Genomic DNA, 16,735 nt, shown 5'->3' with positions numbered 1-16,735 from the left:
TCAACCAATTAGATCCATGCCTGACACATGAAAATTCTGAAAAATATCTTAGCAATTATCATTTTCATTTCTAACGTTACTAGCTGTCCCAGCAAGTGTGGTACTGTACGCAAATATATAGCTGTTATATATTTATTAAGCTGTAGTAAAAGCCATACACAAAGAACAATTAAGCACAGAAGACTAGAGCCTTCTTCTAATATTATTACTAATATTTGTAGGACCCTTTCCCCATATGAAAGCTCACTGCTTTGACATTCAGGCAAACTCCCCTTATGCAATTGATGTTGACCGCTGAGAGCCATAATATCCTCTGAAATTGTTTACATAAGATATATTTTTGAATGTAAAGGAACTTCCTTAAATTTTAGCTTTAGAAATCGGTTTTTCCCAAGTTAGAAAACATCAGAAAACATTTACTTGTTCCCCATTTTGTTATACTGCTCTCATTACTTCTTATTTTTTAAAGGTCACTGTCACATTTTTAAAAATTTCATGCATTCATTCAACACACATATTTTAAATTCCTACTGTGATCATGTAAGTTTCTCTAGCCTCAGTAATTAATAGTCCATGGGACAAACTAAACATGATCTTGCATTTTAATGTTCAATTTATGTATGAATTAGAAGAAAAGCATGAATAAGAAGATTATGACTTATCTTGGTAAGATTTCTCAGTTCCTTGGGGTTCCTGGGTGGCTCAGTCTGTTGAGTGTCTGACTCCTGATTTCTGCTCAGGTCATGAGCTCCTGGTTCATGAGTTTGAGTCTTGCATAGGGTGGGCTCCATGCTGACAGTGCAGAGTCCGCTTAAGATTCTCTTTTCTCTCTCTGCCCCTCTTCTCACTCGTGTGCTCTCTTTCTCTTTCCCTCTCAAAATAAATAAACATTAAAAAATATTTTTCAGTTCCTTGATATCTGATTTTCATTAGACATACTGAGATGTTTCCTACAAATCTCTGGACCTATTATAAATTCAGTTCCTTTATAGCACCATGTTTTCTCTTAGCGTCTCTATGAAGCTCATTTTATTTATAAAGTTAGAAGCAAAATAACTTGTAATAATTTTAGGATTTTCTTGTCATCTCTTACCTATCTTCCCAAAGACTAGACCCACAGATGCCTTCTTTGAATTATAACAGTCTATAAAGATCTACTTTACTCTTGACATGTTTAAAATTCTTTCAGGTTTCTGTTTATAGTTTGATTGGGAAACATGTGAAACTGCATATATAATTTTATATATGCTATTGTAAATAAGAATATAAAAAAATCCATGTGTGTACCAAATAAATTAAGACATAGAACATTCCAGAAACTTTTAAGCCCTCACATTATATTTTCCACTCAATGGTACCATCCTGACTTGTGCATTAAGTCACTTGCTTTCCTTTGTAATTTCACTTCATATGTGAAAATTCCTAAATAATATGCATGTGACAATATATTAGGTATAGTCTGCAATTTTGTATAATTTTGATTCACTTTAGTTTGTATTTTTAAAATGAGTTTTATTTAATATTTTATTCTTAAAAATTACTTAGCGTTTGAAGTACCTGGGTGACTCAGTCGGTAAGCATCTGATTCTTGATGTCAGCTCAGGTCTTGATCTCGGGGTTGTGAATTCAAGTTCCATATTGGGCTCCACGCTGGGCATTAAGCCGACTTAAAAAAAATAATTGATGTTCGATTTTAATATTGATAATCCACTTTCCTTTTTTGAAATTCCGTTTTTATTGATGAAGTGAGCTACAGTGCATTGCATTGTACAATGGTCCTCCCTTACCCATGGAAGATGTTTCAAGACCTCCAACAAATGTCTGAAACTGTGGATAGTACTGAACCCAGTGTGCACTATGGTTTTTTTCCTATACATACATATGGATGATAAAGTTTGATTTGTAAGTTAGCCACAGTAAGAGATTAACAACAATAACAATAAAATAGAACTGTTATAACAATATACTGTCATAAAAGTTAGGTGAAGCGGTCTCTCTCTGAAAAGATCTTGCTGTACTGTACTTCTTTCTTCTTCAAGTGGTGTGAGATGCTTACGAGATGAGATGAAATGTAGAGAATGATCTAAGCATTGCGATGTAAAATTAGGCCATATTGACCTTCTGATAAAATGTCAGAAAGAGGATCATCTGCTTCTGGATGACGATTGGCTGTGTGTAACTGAAACCCCAGAAAGTGAAACCTGGATAAGGAGGAACTACGGTATACATAAGCCCCCAAATGTATTTCACATGATGATGTTTTTATGTCTTCCTGGAGTGTGCATGTAAACATATCTTTAGGGATATATAGCTAGGGGATGAATTGCTGGAGCTTAGTATTTACATCCTTCTGTTACTAGCTAATGTCATAGTATTCTCCCTAGTCATCGAATCAATGCATATTCCCATCAGCAGTATATGATACCTTACCCGGCTTCCCAGCCTCACAGACACTTAGGATTCCTGGACTCAAGAATATTTGTAAATTTCATGAATATGAATTTACATTTACCTATGACTTTATCTCAACGGGTGCCCAATAAGGTAAGATTATAGAAACTTCTAAGGAAGCCAATCATCATTATCGAAGACCATAGGCAGGCTGGAGACATTCCGGGGCTGGAGAGCGGCTTAAAATATGGCAAAAGACCAGCATTAAAAATAACTAGGAGGCAAGATGGAGTATGAGGCAGCTCAGGAGCTGGAAGAATCTCAGAAAGCTGAGGGGTAAGGGCGGCAGGGGGCGAGATTAGAGAGGACTAGGCAAATTTGAAAACCATTCGAAGAGTTTGAATTGTGTTTAATAAATAAGTCTCATGAACAAAGAATTCTTCCAGGGTTGTCAGTGGGGAAACTCGTTACAATGCTGTAGAAAGATTACTCAGGGCACAGAAGGGGACTGGGCTGGCAGTGGAGACAACAGTAGTGACAGAGATGAAAGTGGCCCCAAATGAAGGTACAGTGTGGGAACCAGAAGAAGCAGGCGGGTTGGAGAGCCGATCTGGAGGCGATTTGGTGACTAAGAAGGAAGAAAAAAATCAAGGATGACAGATTGTTAGGATACAATCGAGGGTAAAGGGGGAGAATCACAGGTGGACATGAAATCTCAGGCATGTTGACATTTCCCAGTTGGACACACCCAAATGCACATGCACAGTAGGGGAGGTGGGTCTATTGCAAAGGAAAGAGATTCCGATTTGGAAGTTACTGGCCACAAACCACCCAGAATCACTGCTCTTACAAAAGGTTAAATATTATTGAGTAGTTTCCAATGGGCGAAGTATCTTCTTTACCTTAGGACTTTCAGAAATACAAAGTGTGAAAAATAATAACAATAATACTATATTTTTCATCATGAGTGCACCGCTATCTGGCAACTTACTAGCTTCTTATGTTGAAGAACCGTTCTTATGTTCACTGGCATTCTTGGGCTTGTCCAAAAGTAAATCTGTGAAAGGAGATTTGAAGAGGTAGTGTCTAAGCCCAAGTCTTTCAGGGAACGAAGGTTATTTTGTAATATTTTAGATTTCTACCATCTCTGCTCTGGCCATTCTATAAAATGGTCTTTCGGAATAAGGGCAGTGACATTAACTTTTGAAGTTAGGATTTATCAAGAACTAATTTCACTTGTGTGACAACATTTTTCTTGTTGCTAATGTTTTCCAATTGTTGGTATATGGGTACAGGGCTCCTGAGGGGGAAATTTTCAGTGGTAGGATGATGCCTATAGGTCAGAGTTTCTTAGTAGTAGCACTATGGACATTTTGGACCAGTTAATTATTTCTTGCAGGTGCTGTCATGTGCAATGTAGGATGAATGGCGGCATCCCTGGCCTCCACTTACTACGTGCCGGTAACATACTCGCTTCCAGTCATGACCATCATGGCTCCCAACATTGCCAAAGATCGCAGGTGAAGTAGATCAAAATCAATCACCCTTGCTTTTAGAACCACATCTGTAGATATTTGAGGAAGAAAAAGTTAATATTTCAAACGGGATCAGTTAAGTAAGACAATTAAGAGTATCCTTTTTATACTTTACTCTATTTTACAAATTCTTATCCCTTAACCAAAACACAGGATAACAAGAAGAGATTTGCTATTGTTTTGGCTGCAACTTGTTCTTTCCACAAGTGGGAGCGTCTCCACTAAGAAGAAATGCTTGCCATGGCAGCAGCTTGCAGTAACACGTACCCTGTTGGAAATGTGCTATGAAGGAAATGAGTCTCATCCATGTGGCTGAATCACACGAAGCATGAAGCCACCTCAGTAACACAGCTGGCAGCCAGACACCTTATTCTTGAGCTTCAAAAGGGATGTTCCTGGTTGAAAGAATGGGGAAGAAATTGATTCTCAACTGTTGCCATTAACAGTAGGTATTGTCCTAGGTGACAATATGTTTCTGCTAAACTAGACATATTATTCCTGTGTTCATTCTTCATTTACTCGGTTTAGTTCTCTAGCATTTTTTCAAATTCCTGCTTCCCAGACATATACAAAGTCTTATTATAGTACCTACACTGCTCACCAACTAGAAAAGATGTGCATTCTCTTCTTTTTCATCTGTGTCACCTGTAAGGGTGTGCATGATTGTATTGGGAGTTGAATATGTGCGTTTTCCACAAAAGGATTTAGAAATACGGTGTGGAAATTGCAGAAAGCTAAGGAAGGGTTATACGTTAAATTTGCTTACACACAGTCGGGCAGGAGATGGGCCTTCCAAATGCTGATTTCTCCTTGTCCTCCTTTTCAGCAGGAACAGATGTTTGTTTGAACCTGAGAAACGCATAATCTAGTATTAGAGCAAAGTTTTATTTGAATGATTATGTGCAATGGGATTGTGACAGGTACTGAATATGTAACAAATGAATAACAGGAACATGATTTGCCAGAAAACTGTGCACAGAGGGCTGTAACGGATAACTTGAAACTTTTATATTTTTTGAATAAACCTCTTCAGTGTCTCACAATTTCTTGCTCATAGATTTGCAAATTCACACTATCATTAAAGACGTTGCTTCTCCTTTACTTTTTTTCCCCCTCATTCCCAACTCCTGCAAGAAAAACAAATGAGAAAAGAACTTACAAGGCACACAGCAGCTGTCCCGCATTTAGTAAAAATATTCAACATGTTACAGCATGCTGTGAGTTTTGTTGACATCGTACAAATTGTACAATATTTTCCAAGTGTGGAATTAATATTGTTTAACTTTTAAAAATTTATTTATTAAATATTTGATACATATAGAATGCATGCGATGTATATGTAAGTGATGAAGCACAATAATAAAATGAACTCATCATCCCTTTTAAGAAATAGAACATCTCCAATGTCATTGCGTCTAAATAGGCGTTTCTTTCTGTCCCTCTCTCCTTCCTTCCCAAACAGGTAACCATCTCCCTGAATACAGTGTCTGTTTAATTTGGTTTTCAAATCTCATTCGATGAAATGGCAAGAGAGGGTTTCAGATGATCTCCGAGGCCAGCCTGAATTATTCTTGACTGTTTTCTAAAATACTTCTTATTTTAGGGGCACCTGGGTGGCTCAGTCGGTTGAGCGTCCGACTTCGGCTAGGTCATGATCTCACAGTTCGTGGGTTCGATCCCCGTGTCAGGCTCTGTGCTGACAGCTCAGAGCCTGGAGCCTGCTTTGGATTCTGTGTACCCACCTCTCTCTGCCCCTCCCGCACTCATGCTCTGTCTTGTTCTGTCTGTCAAAAATAAATAAATGTTAAAAAAATTACTTCTTGTTTTAGACTCATTCTGTCCACTTCGTTTCAGCCTCCTTTGAGATTTGGATTCTAGCCCCATCATCCATTTGTGGCCCTGATCCACTCTCCAGATTTGATGTTTTGAAATGGATTAAATAACCTTTAACTACTGATTTTCCTAGGAAAACTCATGCAAAACCCAGTGATACTTTCTTTTCTTGAAAAGTTAATCTTTGCTCTAATTCTGGGAAAGAGATACGGACACCAACACTTTTGAATGGTACTTGAGTCAAACCCACCCTAGTCACCATTAGGAAGGTGACTTCATTGAAGTCAATTACTTTTTAATTAAAGATCAAATAAACGTGTCTTTCATGGTAATGTTTTCCTCCAGGCAAACTGAGTACAGCATTATTAAACAACCTGTAGTGCCAACCCACTTCAAATTAACCTACAATCTATCTGAAGCTTGCTATCCAAAAGCAGCTTCTAGAAAATTAGCTTAGTCCTACTCCATGGCATCTAATCATTCAAAAGTGAAAAGCCTTACAATATAGAAATTTTAGAGCAGCCCTTACTGAGATATTTCTGCAGAGCCTGTATGGAATCTACTAACCAAAAGGGTAAATGCATGAAGATAGCAGCAATTTTACTAAGAATAATTGTAATTATATAGAGTGCATTTTCCTAAATTTGATAAAAATAAACTCATTCTAAGTTATGTATTCAGAATTAAATCCCACCAAGTCCCCTGTCCTAGCCTATTGCGGATCTGTCCTAGAGTGCTTTTCTAGTCCTCGCGAACTGTTCACACGGGTGACTGTGCCACAATGTAACCATTCTCATGCCAGGAACTTTTCCAGCCTACTCTTTCCTTCTTAATTTTATGCTATCATTCCTTACCAAACTTCACACTTTCATAATTTCAACCTCCTAATAATCTTGTACTTTCCCAATTGTTTCTTACCTACATATCTTATCTACATATATTTGCCCATGCTCTATTTTCTCCATTCTCTTAGTGTTTTTCTGTTTGAAACTCTAGCCATTCAGTTCCTCTTATCCTCTAAGAATGAATAACTTACAACAAATATGGGCTTCTGCACATAAGTAACCCATAAAACATTGAGGGGGCTGGTCCAATATGCAATGCCCTTCTGTACAAATTCTTTTCCCTCTGGAGCACACTGGCCAATTGCTATCATATCATCTTCCCCCACTTAAAAAAAATTGCTTTGCTATCTTTCACTATTTATATCTTGCAGCATTATATTTTTCCTCTATTTTATTTTTCAGTTTCATTTACTGGCTAAATTTTTATTTTTCACACACTGACATTCTCAATAATGAATGACTTTGGGTTAGTTCAGTTTCATTTGTATAGCTGCTTTACCTCCACTTATTTCTGAAATTTGTATCTAAGAGTTTCATAACATTTTGGTTTCATTTAATTGTGTATTTTGTATAATTAATTCATTACCAATAACTGCTTTGCAAAGTGTGTAAGTTGATATCATCTGATAATGATTATAATCAACCCTGCTGCTAATCCCTTCCTTAATAATGGCATCGCTTGTCTATCATTCATGAAGAAACGTAGAAACTTCAAGAGGGTGTTTTCATAGAAGTACACTTAGCCAGAGTTTGCAAATACACTTAATCACAGATCTTAATTAAATAAATGATGTCATACCAGTAAATGGCTTGTTTATAAAATGGAAACTTTGATATCTTATTATCGGAAATTGAAAAAAAAAGGTCTCATTGGTCTTCAAACTTCAAGGAAGTGCTTGCACATGCACTATGTTTTATTACAGTAGTTTGCAACCCTCACTTACTTTCCATCACTGAAATACTTTAAAAAAATGCTGACGTTTGGACCCAGCATCTTAATACTCTGCTTTCATTTAGGTGAGTTGGGGCCCAGGCTTCAGTATTTTAAAGGCTTACCCAATGATTCAAAAGTGCAGCCAGGGCTAAGAATACTGCTCTATTATACCTAATTAAGTATGTACGCATGTTAATCTAGCAAATAGTTTATCTGTACTGCCAACAGATAATCTCTATCATGGACACAGTATTGCCTTGTGGTTCAGGACATAGATGTTGAATGTCAGACAGCATACTTCTAGAATTCTGAATGCATTGGATATGCAACTTGGAAAATTTACCTTCACTATCAAGCTCCTTAAGGATACCTCGGTTTCCTCATACGTAGTACTGACCTCAGGCAATTATCAAAAGGATTAAATGAAATAATGTCCATATAACACAAAAACTATTTGGTAAAATATTTGACATGCAGCAGACTATCAATGAGTGATAATTATTATTTTTTAGATTACCAAAAGGAGGAAGAACTCACTTAGATTAATGTTTGACTATAATAATATGACTTCCAATATGTATTCTAACATATATACCATATATCTATCTATCTATCTATCTATCTATCTATCTATCTATATATTCTAATATATATGCTATGTCCAAATGGGAGAAATAAAAACAATATAAATTACGCACAGAGAGGTCTAGAAAAAATTTCAAAATTAAATTAAATGGATGTGTATTTAACAATTATCATGCCAGGTATTGTGCTGTTTTTATAATAAATACATAAGGTATAAAGAATATGTTAGGTGATTCAATTTGAAATAAGATCAGAAGAAGTGAAACAAAGTGGTTTCTAACTGCCGTTCTCTCTTTTGAATGAACTGAACTGACATACAGCAGAGGTGGTTTCCTTATTCTCTATGTACTATATAATTCCAGGGGTGCTTGGCTACTAAAAGAACAGAGAACAAAGCACAGATAGTGGAGAAAAATAATGCCATGGAGAGATATAAATACACTCACTAAATTCCTCAAAATCAATTCTTTCTGCAGGGGCAATGCCTAAAACTTAGAAGAAAAATTATTTACTAGGAAAGTCACTCAATCCAAATTCTAGAAGTCTTACACTAACAGATAATCAAAATTAAACGTCTACACTAGGGGAGAAAGAATGAGTAAATTACAATTTGGCATGGAAGAATTAGACAATAGTGGTTAAGAGAGTGACTTCGTCAGTTCCTGACTGTATGACCTTGGGCACATTACGTAATATCTTAGCCTCATTTTCCATACCTATAAAATGGACACTTGCAAGGTGCTTCTTGAGACTCAAATGCAATGATATAGTTCTAGCCTTAAAAACTGTATATATCATCCTATTAATAGTGCCGTGTAAGTGACATACATTATGACTATTATATCTATAGCATAGAATATTATGAGAGTATTCCATTTTCTATTATCATGAAAAAAAGGTTATTATCAAATGATGTTACAAGAAAAATAGTGTATGGGGCTTATGATTGTAGCTTATGACTATCATGCATAAAGGAAAATTGCAAAAATTAAAAATAAACACGATGATTAAATCAATGTAGCTGCAGTAGAAAACAGGATGGAGATTCCTCAAAAGGCTAAAAAATAGAACTTCTATAGGATCCAGTCATTCCACTACTGGGTATTTTCCCAAAGAAAATGAAAACATTCATTCAAAAGAGTATATGCAGCATTATGTTTATTGTAGCATTATTTACAATAGCCAAGATAAGGGAGCATCCCAAGTGTGCATGGATAAATGGGTGGATGAAGGAGATGGGGGTGGGGGGTGGATGTGGTTTATGTGTTGGGGTAGGTGTTGGTGCGTATACACAAACATAAAAAATAATGAAATTTTGCTATTTGTGACCACATATGGATGGACCTAGAGGATATTATGCTAAGTGAAATAAGTCAGACAGAGGAAGACAAATACCATATGATTCTACTTATATATGGAATCTAAAAAACAAAACAAGCAAACAAAAACTCGGAAACAGACCCACAAATACAGAGAACAAAATACTTGTTTCTAGAGGAGAGAGACATGGGTGATGGGTGAAATAGGTCAAGGAGATTAAGGAATACAGACATTCAGTTATAAAATAAGTCATGGGGATGGAAAGTGCAGCATAGGAAATACAGTGGATAAAATTGTAATAACATTGGATGGCGACAGATGGCGACTATACTTACCTTGGTGAGCATTGAGTAGTATATAGAATTGTTGAATCACCAGTTGTACACCTAAAGCTAGTTACATATTGTATGTAAACTATACTTCAATCATTAAAGTAATGATAAATTATATATATATGCAATTTCTAGGATTTCATCCCAGACAATACTATCAGTTACTAGCAGAATGATGCCTACTTGTGCTGTGTTATAGTACGCCATGTTGTTGTGCTTGCTATGTAGATAAACGAGAGAAGAGGAATTTTAAAATGAATAATTAAAATAAAGTAAAAGAAAAGAAAACAAAATCAACCATGTTAACACAGGCAATGTATAGGAATTGAAAAAGTAAATGGTTTTTATTTTCATCTTACACTTTATAGTCTAGTTTTCTACAGTAGGTTTATGCTGATTTTACAACTGAAATATGTGTGTGTATGTGTGCATGCACAGTTCTCATTCTCTACCAAAAGACTTGGTGTAACCACGAGAGTATCTCTTCCTCAGATGTTTGGCAGAATTCACAAGTGAAGCCAATTAAGTAAAGTTTCCTCCTGAGATGGTTTCTAATTACGGATTCCGTTTTCTCATATGGTAATGCCATTATTCAGATTTCTGGTTTCCCTTTGTGTCAGTTTTATAACATGTATTTTTCAAGGAATCTGTTCATTTTGCCTGAGGTTCATATAATGTGTTCATAATATCTTCTTATTATCTTATTAATGTCTATGAGATTTGTAGTAATATCCACTACAAATAATTTTTTTTTCCTTTTTCTTCAGTGCTGTAAGTGTTTATCAATTTTATTGACCTTTTCAAAGGACCCACTTTGGGCTTTGTTGATTGCTCTCTGTTTAATCTCTAGTTTCAATTTTATTGATTTATGGTTTTATGTTTATTATTTGCTTCTTTATGTTTACTTATTTTTAACCTCCTCTTTTTCTAGTTTGAGATGGAAGCTTATCTCATTGGTTTTTAATTAGAAGATTATTATGAATAAAGTTAAATTTGCACTAAAGTAAAAGGAATACTATAATGAATCCCCATTAATTATTACCTGGCTTCAATAATCATCAATATATTACCCAAGCTGACTGCATTTGTACTGCCTAACCACCATCCTTGCTGTTAAAATTTTTATAGTTTTATTGAAGTATAACTTACACATTGATCACATGTTATAAATGCAAAAAATGCAAAACAAAAGAAAACAAAAAAAGAAATGTATACAGATGTGAAACAATCACTAACATCCAGTTTTAAAACATTCCCATTACCCCTACCATCCACTAGGTGATCAGTGCCCACTCCCACACCCAACCCCAGGCAACCACTGCTTGTCCCTATAATTTATCTCTTCTGGAAATTCCATGTAAATCAAATCACATGATATGTAGTATTTTGAATCTAACTACCTAACTCCCTTCACTTACCTTAACTGTTATTAAGATGCATCCATGTTGTAGCAAGTTCCATTGTATTGCTAAATAATATTCTGTTATGTGTACAAACCACATGCTGCTTATCTTTTCACCAATTGATGGTCATTTAAATTGTTCAAGGCTCTTGGCTTTTTCATATGATGCTACTATAAATATCTACATATAAACCTTTGAGTGGACATGTTTTGATTTTTCTTTTGTCAATATCTAGAAGAGGAATTATTGAATTGCACAGCAAAATTATGTTTAATGTTTCCTTACAGTGCCAAACTTCCACCATTTTATATTTCCTAGAGTAATGAATCTAGTTTCTAATCTCTCCACGTTCTGGCCAATATTTATTGGAGCCTATCAGTTTTATTATAGCCAATCAAATATGTATGAAGTGATATCTTACTATTGTTTTAATCTGAATTACCCTAATGACTATTGATGTTGAACATCTTTTCACATGCTTATTGACAATTTGTATATATTTTTAGTGAAATGTCTGTTTACATCCATTATGAGTTTAATTGCATTTTCCCAAAAGTTGCTTTGAAGTCCTAACCCCTGGTACCTGTGAATGGGACCTTATTTGGAAATAGGAATTTTGCTGATGCAATCATGTTAAGATGGAGTTGTACTGGAGTAGGGTAGGACCTTAATCAAACATGACTAATACCTTTCTAAGAAAAGGAAAGACATAGGGATAGGAGGAAAAAAAAAACATTATGTGATGACAGAAGCAGATATTAGATTGATGTAGTTACAAGCCCAGGAATGCCAAGAATGTCTGACAAACCTCAGAACTAGGAAGTGGCAAGAAAGGATTCCACCCAGAGCTTCAGAAAGAGCATGATCCCGCTTGATTTTAGACTTATGACCTCTAAAATAGCGACACAATAAATTTCTACCGTTTTAAAGCCACCTAGTTTGGGGTAGTTTGTTACAGTCGCCCTAGGAAACCATACAACATCTTTGCCAAGTTTTAATTGGTTGTTTATGTTTTTACTGTGAATTGTATGAGTTCTTTGTATGGTCTGGATATGAGGGGCACCTGGGTGGCTCAATCGGTTGAGTGACCAACTTCGGCTCAGGTCATGATCTCACAGTTTGTGAGTTCAAGCCCCGCATCGGGCTCTATGCTAACAGCTCAGAGCCTGGAGCCTGCTTCTGATTCTGTGTCTCCCTCTCTCTCTGCCCCTCCCCCACTCATGCTCTGTCTCTCTCTGTCTCAGAAATAAATAAACATTAAAAAAAATTTATATGCTCTGGATATGAGTGTTTTCTCAGATATATAATTGGCAAGAGTTTTCTTCCAGTCTGTTGCTTTGCTTTTCTTTTGTTTTCTCTTTCTCATAGAATTGTTTTAGGTTTACATCAGAATTAAGAGGAAGACACAGAGATGTCTCAGATAGTCCCTGCCCCCACACATGCATGGCCTCTTCCATTATCAACAACCCCCAACCAGAAGGGTTGCTACAATTGATGGACTTATATTAACACATCATCAACATCCAAAGTTCATAATGTACCTTAGCATTCATACTTGGTGTTGTATACTCTATGGGTTAGGACAAATGAGTACAGCAGGTCTCCATCATGATAGTGTCAAACACAGTATTTTCACCACCCTAAATACCCTCTGTGCTCTATTCATCACTCCATCTTCACTTCTGTCCTTTAATTTTGTAATAATATCTTTTGAAGCACACACATTTTTCATTTGGTGAAGCCCAATTATACATATATATAATATGTATTATAATACGTACATGTATGTATAATATGTAGTATATAGCTCCTGACGTTGATGCCATAGTTAAACCAAGGTAATAAAGATTTTTCCTATGTTTCCTACATTTTTTCTAGAAATTGTTTAATTTTAGCTTATATATTTTGGTCTATGGTCATTTTTTTATGTATGGAATGAGGTTAGGAGCTAAATTCATTCTTTCATATAGATGATTTCTTCTGCTCCCGCATCATTTGTTGAAAATTTTCCCATTGAATTCCTTTGACATCTTTGTTGCAAATGTGTTGCCCATCAATATAAGAGTTTATTTCTGGACAGTAATTCTGTTCCATTGATCTGTATGTTTATTTCCATAGCAGTAACCTCATTGTCTTGATTGCAAAAGCTTTACAGTAAGGTTTGAAATCAGAGAGTATAAGTGCTTCACTTTATTATTCTTTTTAAAATTGTTTTGCCTCTTCAGGTTTCTTCTTATCTCCATGTGAAATGAAAGAATCAGCTTGTAAATTTCTATTAAAAAGTTGCTGGAATTTTAATAGAGATTCAATTCAGTCTATAGAAAAATTTGGGAAGAACAGTCATCATAATAATTTAGTCTTTCAATTCATAAATATGGAATATTTATTTAGATCTTTAATTACTCTCAGTAATCTTTTATAATATGTAGTGTACAGTCCTGTAATTTTTATTAATTTTATTCTTAAGTTTTTTTTTTGATGTTATTATAATTGAAATTTTAAACATTTATTTAAAGATTGTTTGTTGTTATTATATGGAAACTGTTGACTTTTTTTGTATGTTGATCTTATATATTTTGGCATTGCTAAATTCACCGGTCAGTTCTTGCAAGCATTTTGTAGATTCCTTACTATTTTAACATTCAGGATCATATCATCTGAAAATAATGTCAATTTTATTTTCTTTTTCCCAAACTGTATGTTTTTTTTTAATTTTTTTTGCTTGCAAGATTTCACTGTCTAGAAAGAAACTTCAGTACAATAGTGACTAGAAGTGTCATGAGTAGACATTTTTGTTTTGTTCCTGATCTTAGGGAAAAAACACTCAGTCTTTCACCAGTAAGTCTAATGTGCCGTTATCAAGGTGAGAAAGTTTTCTTCAATTCCTAGTTAATTGAGAGTTTATTTTTTTAATCAGAAATGAGTGTGAGATTTTTCAAATTATTCTTACATATTTGTTGAAATTATTGAGTGATTTTTATTTATTTTGCTAATATGGTGTATTACATTAAGGAATTTTGTAATTTTAAACCGATCTCCCATTCCTGGTACATTTGGCCATATGTAATACTTTTTCTATGATTTAAGATTCTGCTCACTAAATTTAGTGTAAGGGTTTTGCATCTATGTTCATAAGGGTGATTGATCTATAGTTTACTTTTCTTATGATGTTTTGGTCTAGCTTTGGTATTATCAGACTAATACTGGTCTCATCGAATGAGTTATAAAGCCTTTCCTCCTTCTCCACTTTCAGAAAGATCTTGGGAAGACTAATATTATTTCTTCTTTTAACATTTGATAGAAGTATCCAATAAAACCATCTCGAATTAGCCTGTTCTTTGCTGGAAGAATTTTAATGACTAAATTCAATTGTATCACCCGTTACAACTCTACTCAAATATTCTGTTTCTTCTGTTGTCATTTTTCATAATTTGCATCTTTCAAAAATTATTGATTTTGACTCTATTGTATCACAACTATATGGTTTCAAAAGAACAAGTCTGGGAATTAGAACACCAAGGCCAGGCCTTCCTCTTCCTTGGATATCATTGGAAAACATTTCAGAACTCTGGCCAGCTAAACCTCTCATTTGTCTTAGTAGGAAGTGGCTAGATAACCTTTGAGGACCAAAAATAAAGTGATTCCTTCACATTAGAACAAAAGAATGTTCCATTAAACAATAACACATTTAGTTGTTCCTTCTGGATATTTTACTTTGAAAGTTCTTATATTGTTTATGTGTGTTAGTTTTCACAGATGTTTTGTTTTTTGCTCTGTTTGTTGATGTTGTGTAATGGAGCTTTGAAAATATTTATCATAATGCGTTTCCTTGCCCTATTGTTCCTAGGGCAAGAGGACTGGAAAAGTAAGGAAATTCATTTGAAAAACAAATATAAAATTTCATATTATTTAAAATATTTTGGCAAGTCTGTGATTGGAGAAAAAAAACCTATTTAGTAATTGTGAACATTTTTTTTCTCACCAGAAATCTGCGAATTTCCATTATTTGTAAAAATAAATAACTTAGGAATTATGGGATCATTACCAATGCTTCCTTAAAATAAGACATATTACATTTATTTAACCCCATTTATTCTACATTTCTTAATATAATTAGGTAGTTGTCACTTATTGGACAGCATATAATCTTATGGCTTTCAAATATTTTTCTAAGTTACCCATAATAAGAAATGCATTTTAGGGGCACCTGGGGTCTCAGTTGGTTAAGCAGTCAGCTTCAGCTTAGGTCATGATCTCACGGTTCATTGGTTGGAGCCCATCATTGGGATCTGTGGGGACAACTCAGAGCCCGGAGCCTGCTTCGGATTCTGTGTCTCCCTCTCTCTCTGTCCCTCCCTGACTTGCACTCTGTCTCTCTCTCTCTCTTAGAAATACATAAACATTTAAAAAATAAAAAAAGAAATGTATTTTATATCACAACTTAGAATTACATATACACACCTCCCTTTCACACAGTCATAGCCATATGAATGTTTCCAAAACAATACTTGGAGAATGTACAAGTGTACTTCTTAATTTCTATTCCATTTCATACCATTTAGTTTCATTTTTGCAAAAGTGGAGGGTTATCCATTAAATTGATTTTATCACTTACTCATGGTACACAACCTACAAATTTTTAATTTTTTTAATGTTTATTTTTAAGAGAGAGAGAGAGGGAGACAGAGTGCCAGAAGGAGAGGGGCAGAGAGAGCAGGAGATGCAGAATCTGAAGCAGGCTCCAGACTCCGAGCTATTAGCACAGAGCCCGATGCAGAGCTTGTATCTATGAATGGTGAGATTATGCCCTGAGCCAAGATCAGATGCTTAACTGAGCCACCCAGGCGCTCCCACAACCCACAATTTGAAAACTATTGGTCTAATAAATCTAATTGGCATTTAAACAATGTACCTTATACAACTCAGAGGTAAGTCAGCTTTTCATAGGTCATATGGTAAGTGTTAGATAGAATGCTGCTCAGAGCGCACTAGCAGAGGGTCCTTAGCCCTTCAATGTGCCCAGAGAGTAGGGCGATGACACATTTGCTTGAGAAATTCGATATGCCAACACCACTCCCTGTGCCCACCTACCCTATCTGCACATTGCCCCTAACGCAGCTTAGAAGAGAAAAGGATGTATAGGCAGATCGTTTTTTCAGAGAAACCTAAGTGTAAATCTGACCCCCATTTATTAAACATATAATAGTAGGAATAGTGGCTTTTTAGGGCTGCCATAACCAAGTACCACAGACTGGGTGGCTTAAAACTACTGAAATGCATCATCTTATAGTTCTAGAGGCTAACATCCAAAATCAAGGTGTCAGCGGGGCCATGCTCCTTCTGATATCTTGCCTCTTCCTAGCTTCCAGAGCTTTGCGGGCAATCTTTGTCTTCTCTTGGCTTGGAGCTGAGTAACCCCAATGTGTTTTTGTTGTCCTGTGTGCCTCTGCCTTCACATAGCTGTCTTCTTATAAGGACACCAGTCAGTGGATCAGCAGCCCCCCTTCCTCCAGTATGATCTCATCTTAATTAATTACATCTGTAAAGACTCTATTCA

The sequence above is a fragment of the Panthera pardus genome, unplaced genomic scaffold, assembly GCF_024362965.1.
Source record: "Panthera pardus isolate Hobbes unplaced genomic scaffold, ASM2436296v1 HiC_scaffold_24, whole genome shotgun sequence".
Lineage (NCBI taxonomy): Eukaryota > Metazoa > Chordata > Mammalia > Carnivora > Felidae > Panthera > Panthera pardus.
Note: the sequence above shows the minus strand (reverse complement) of the source record.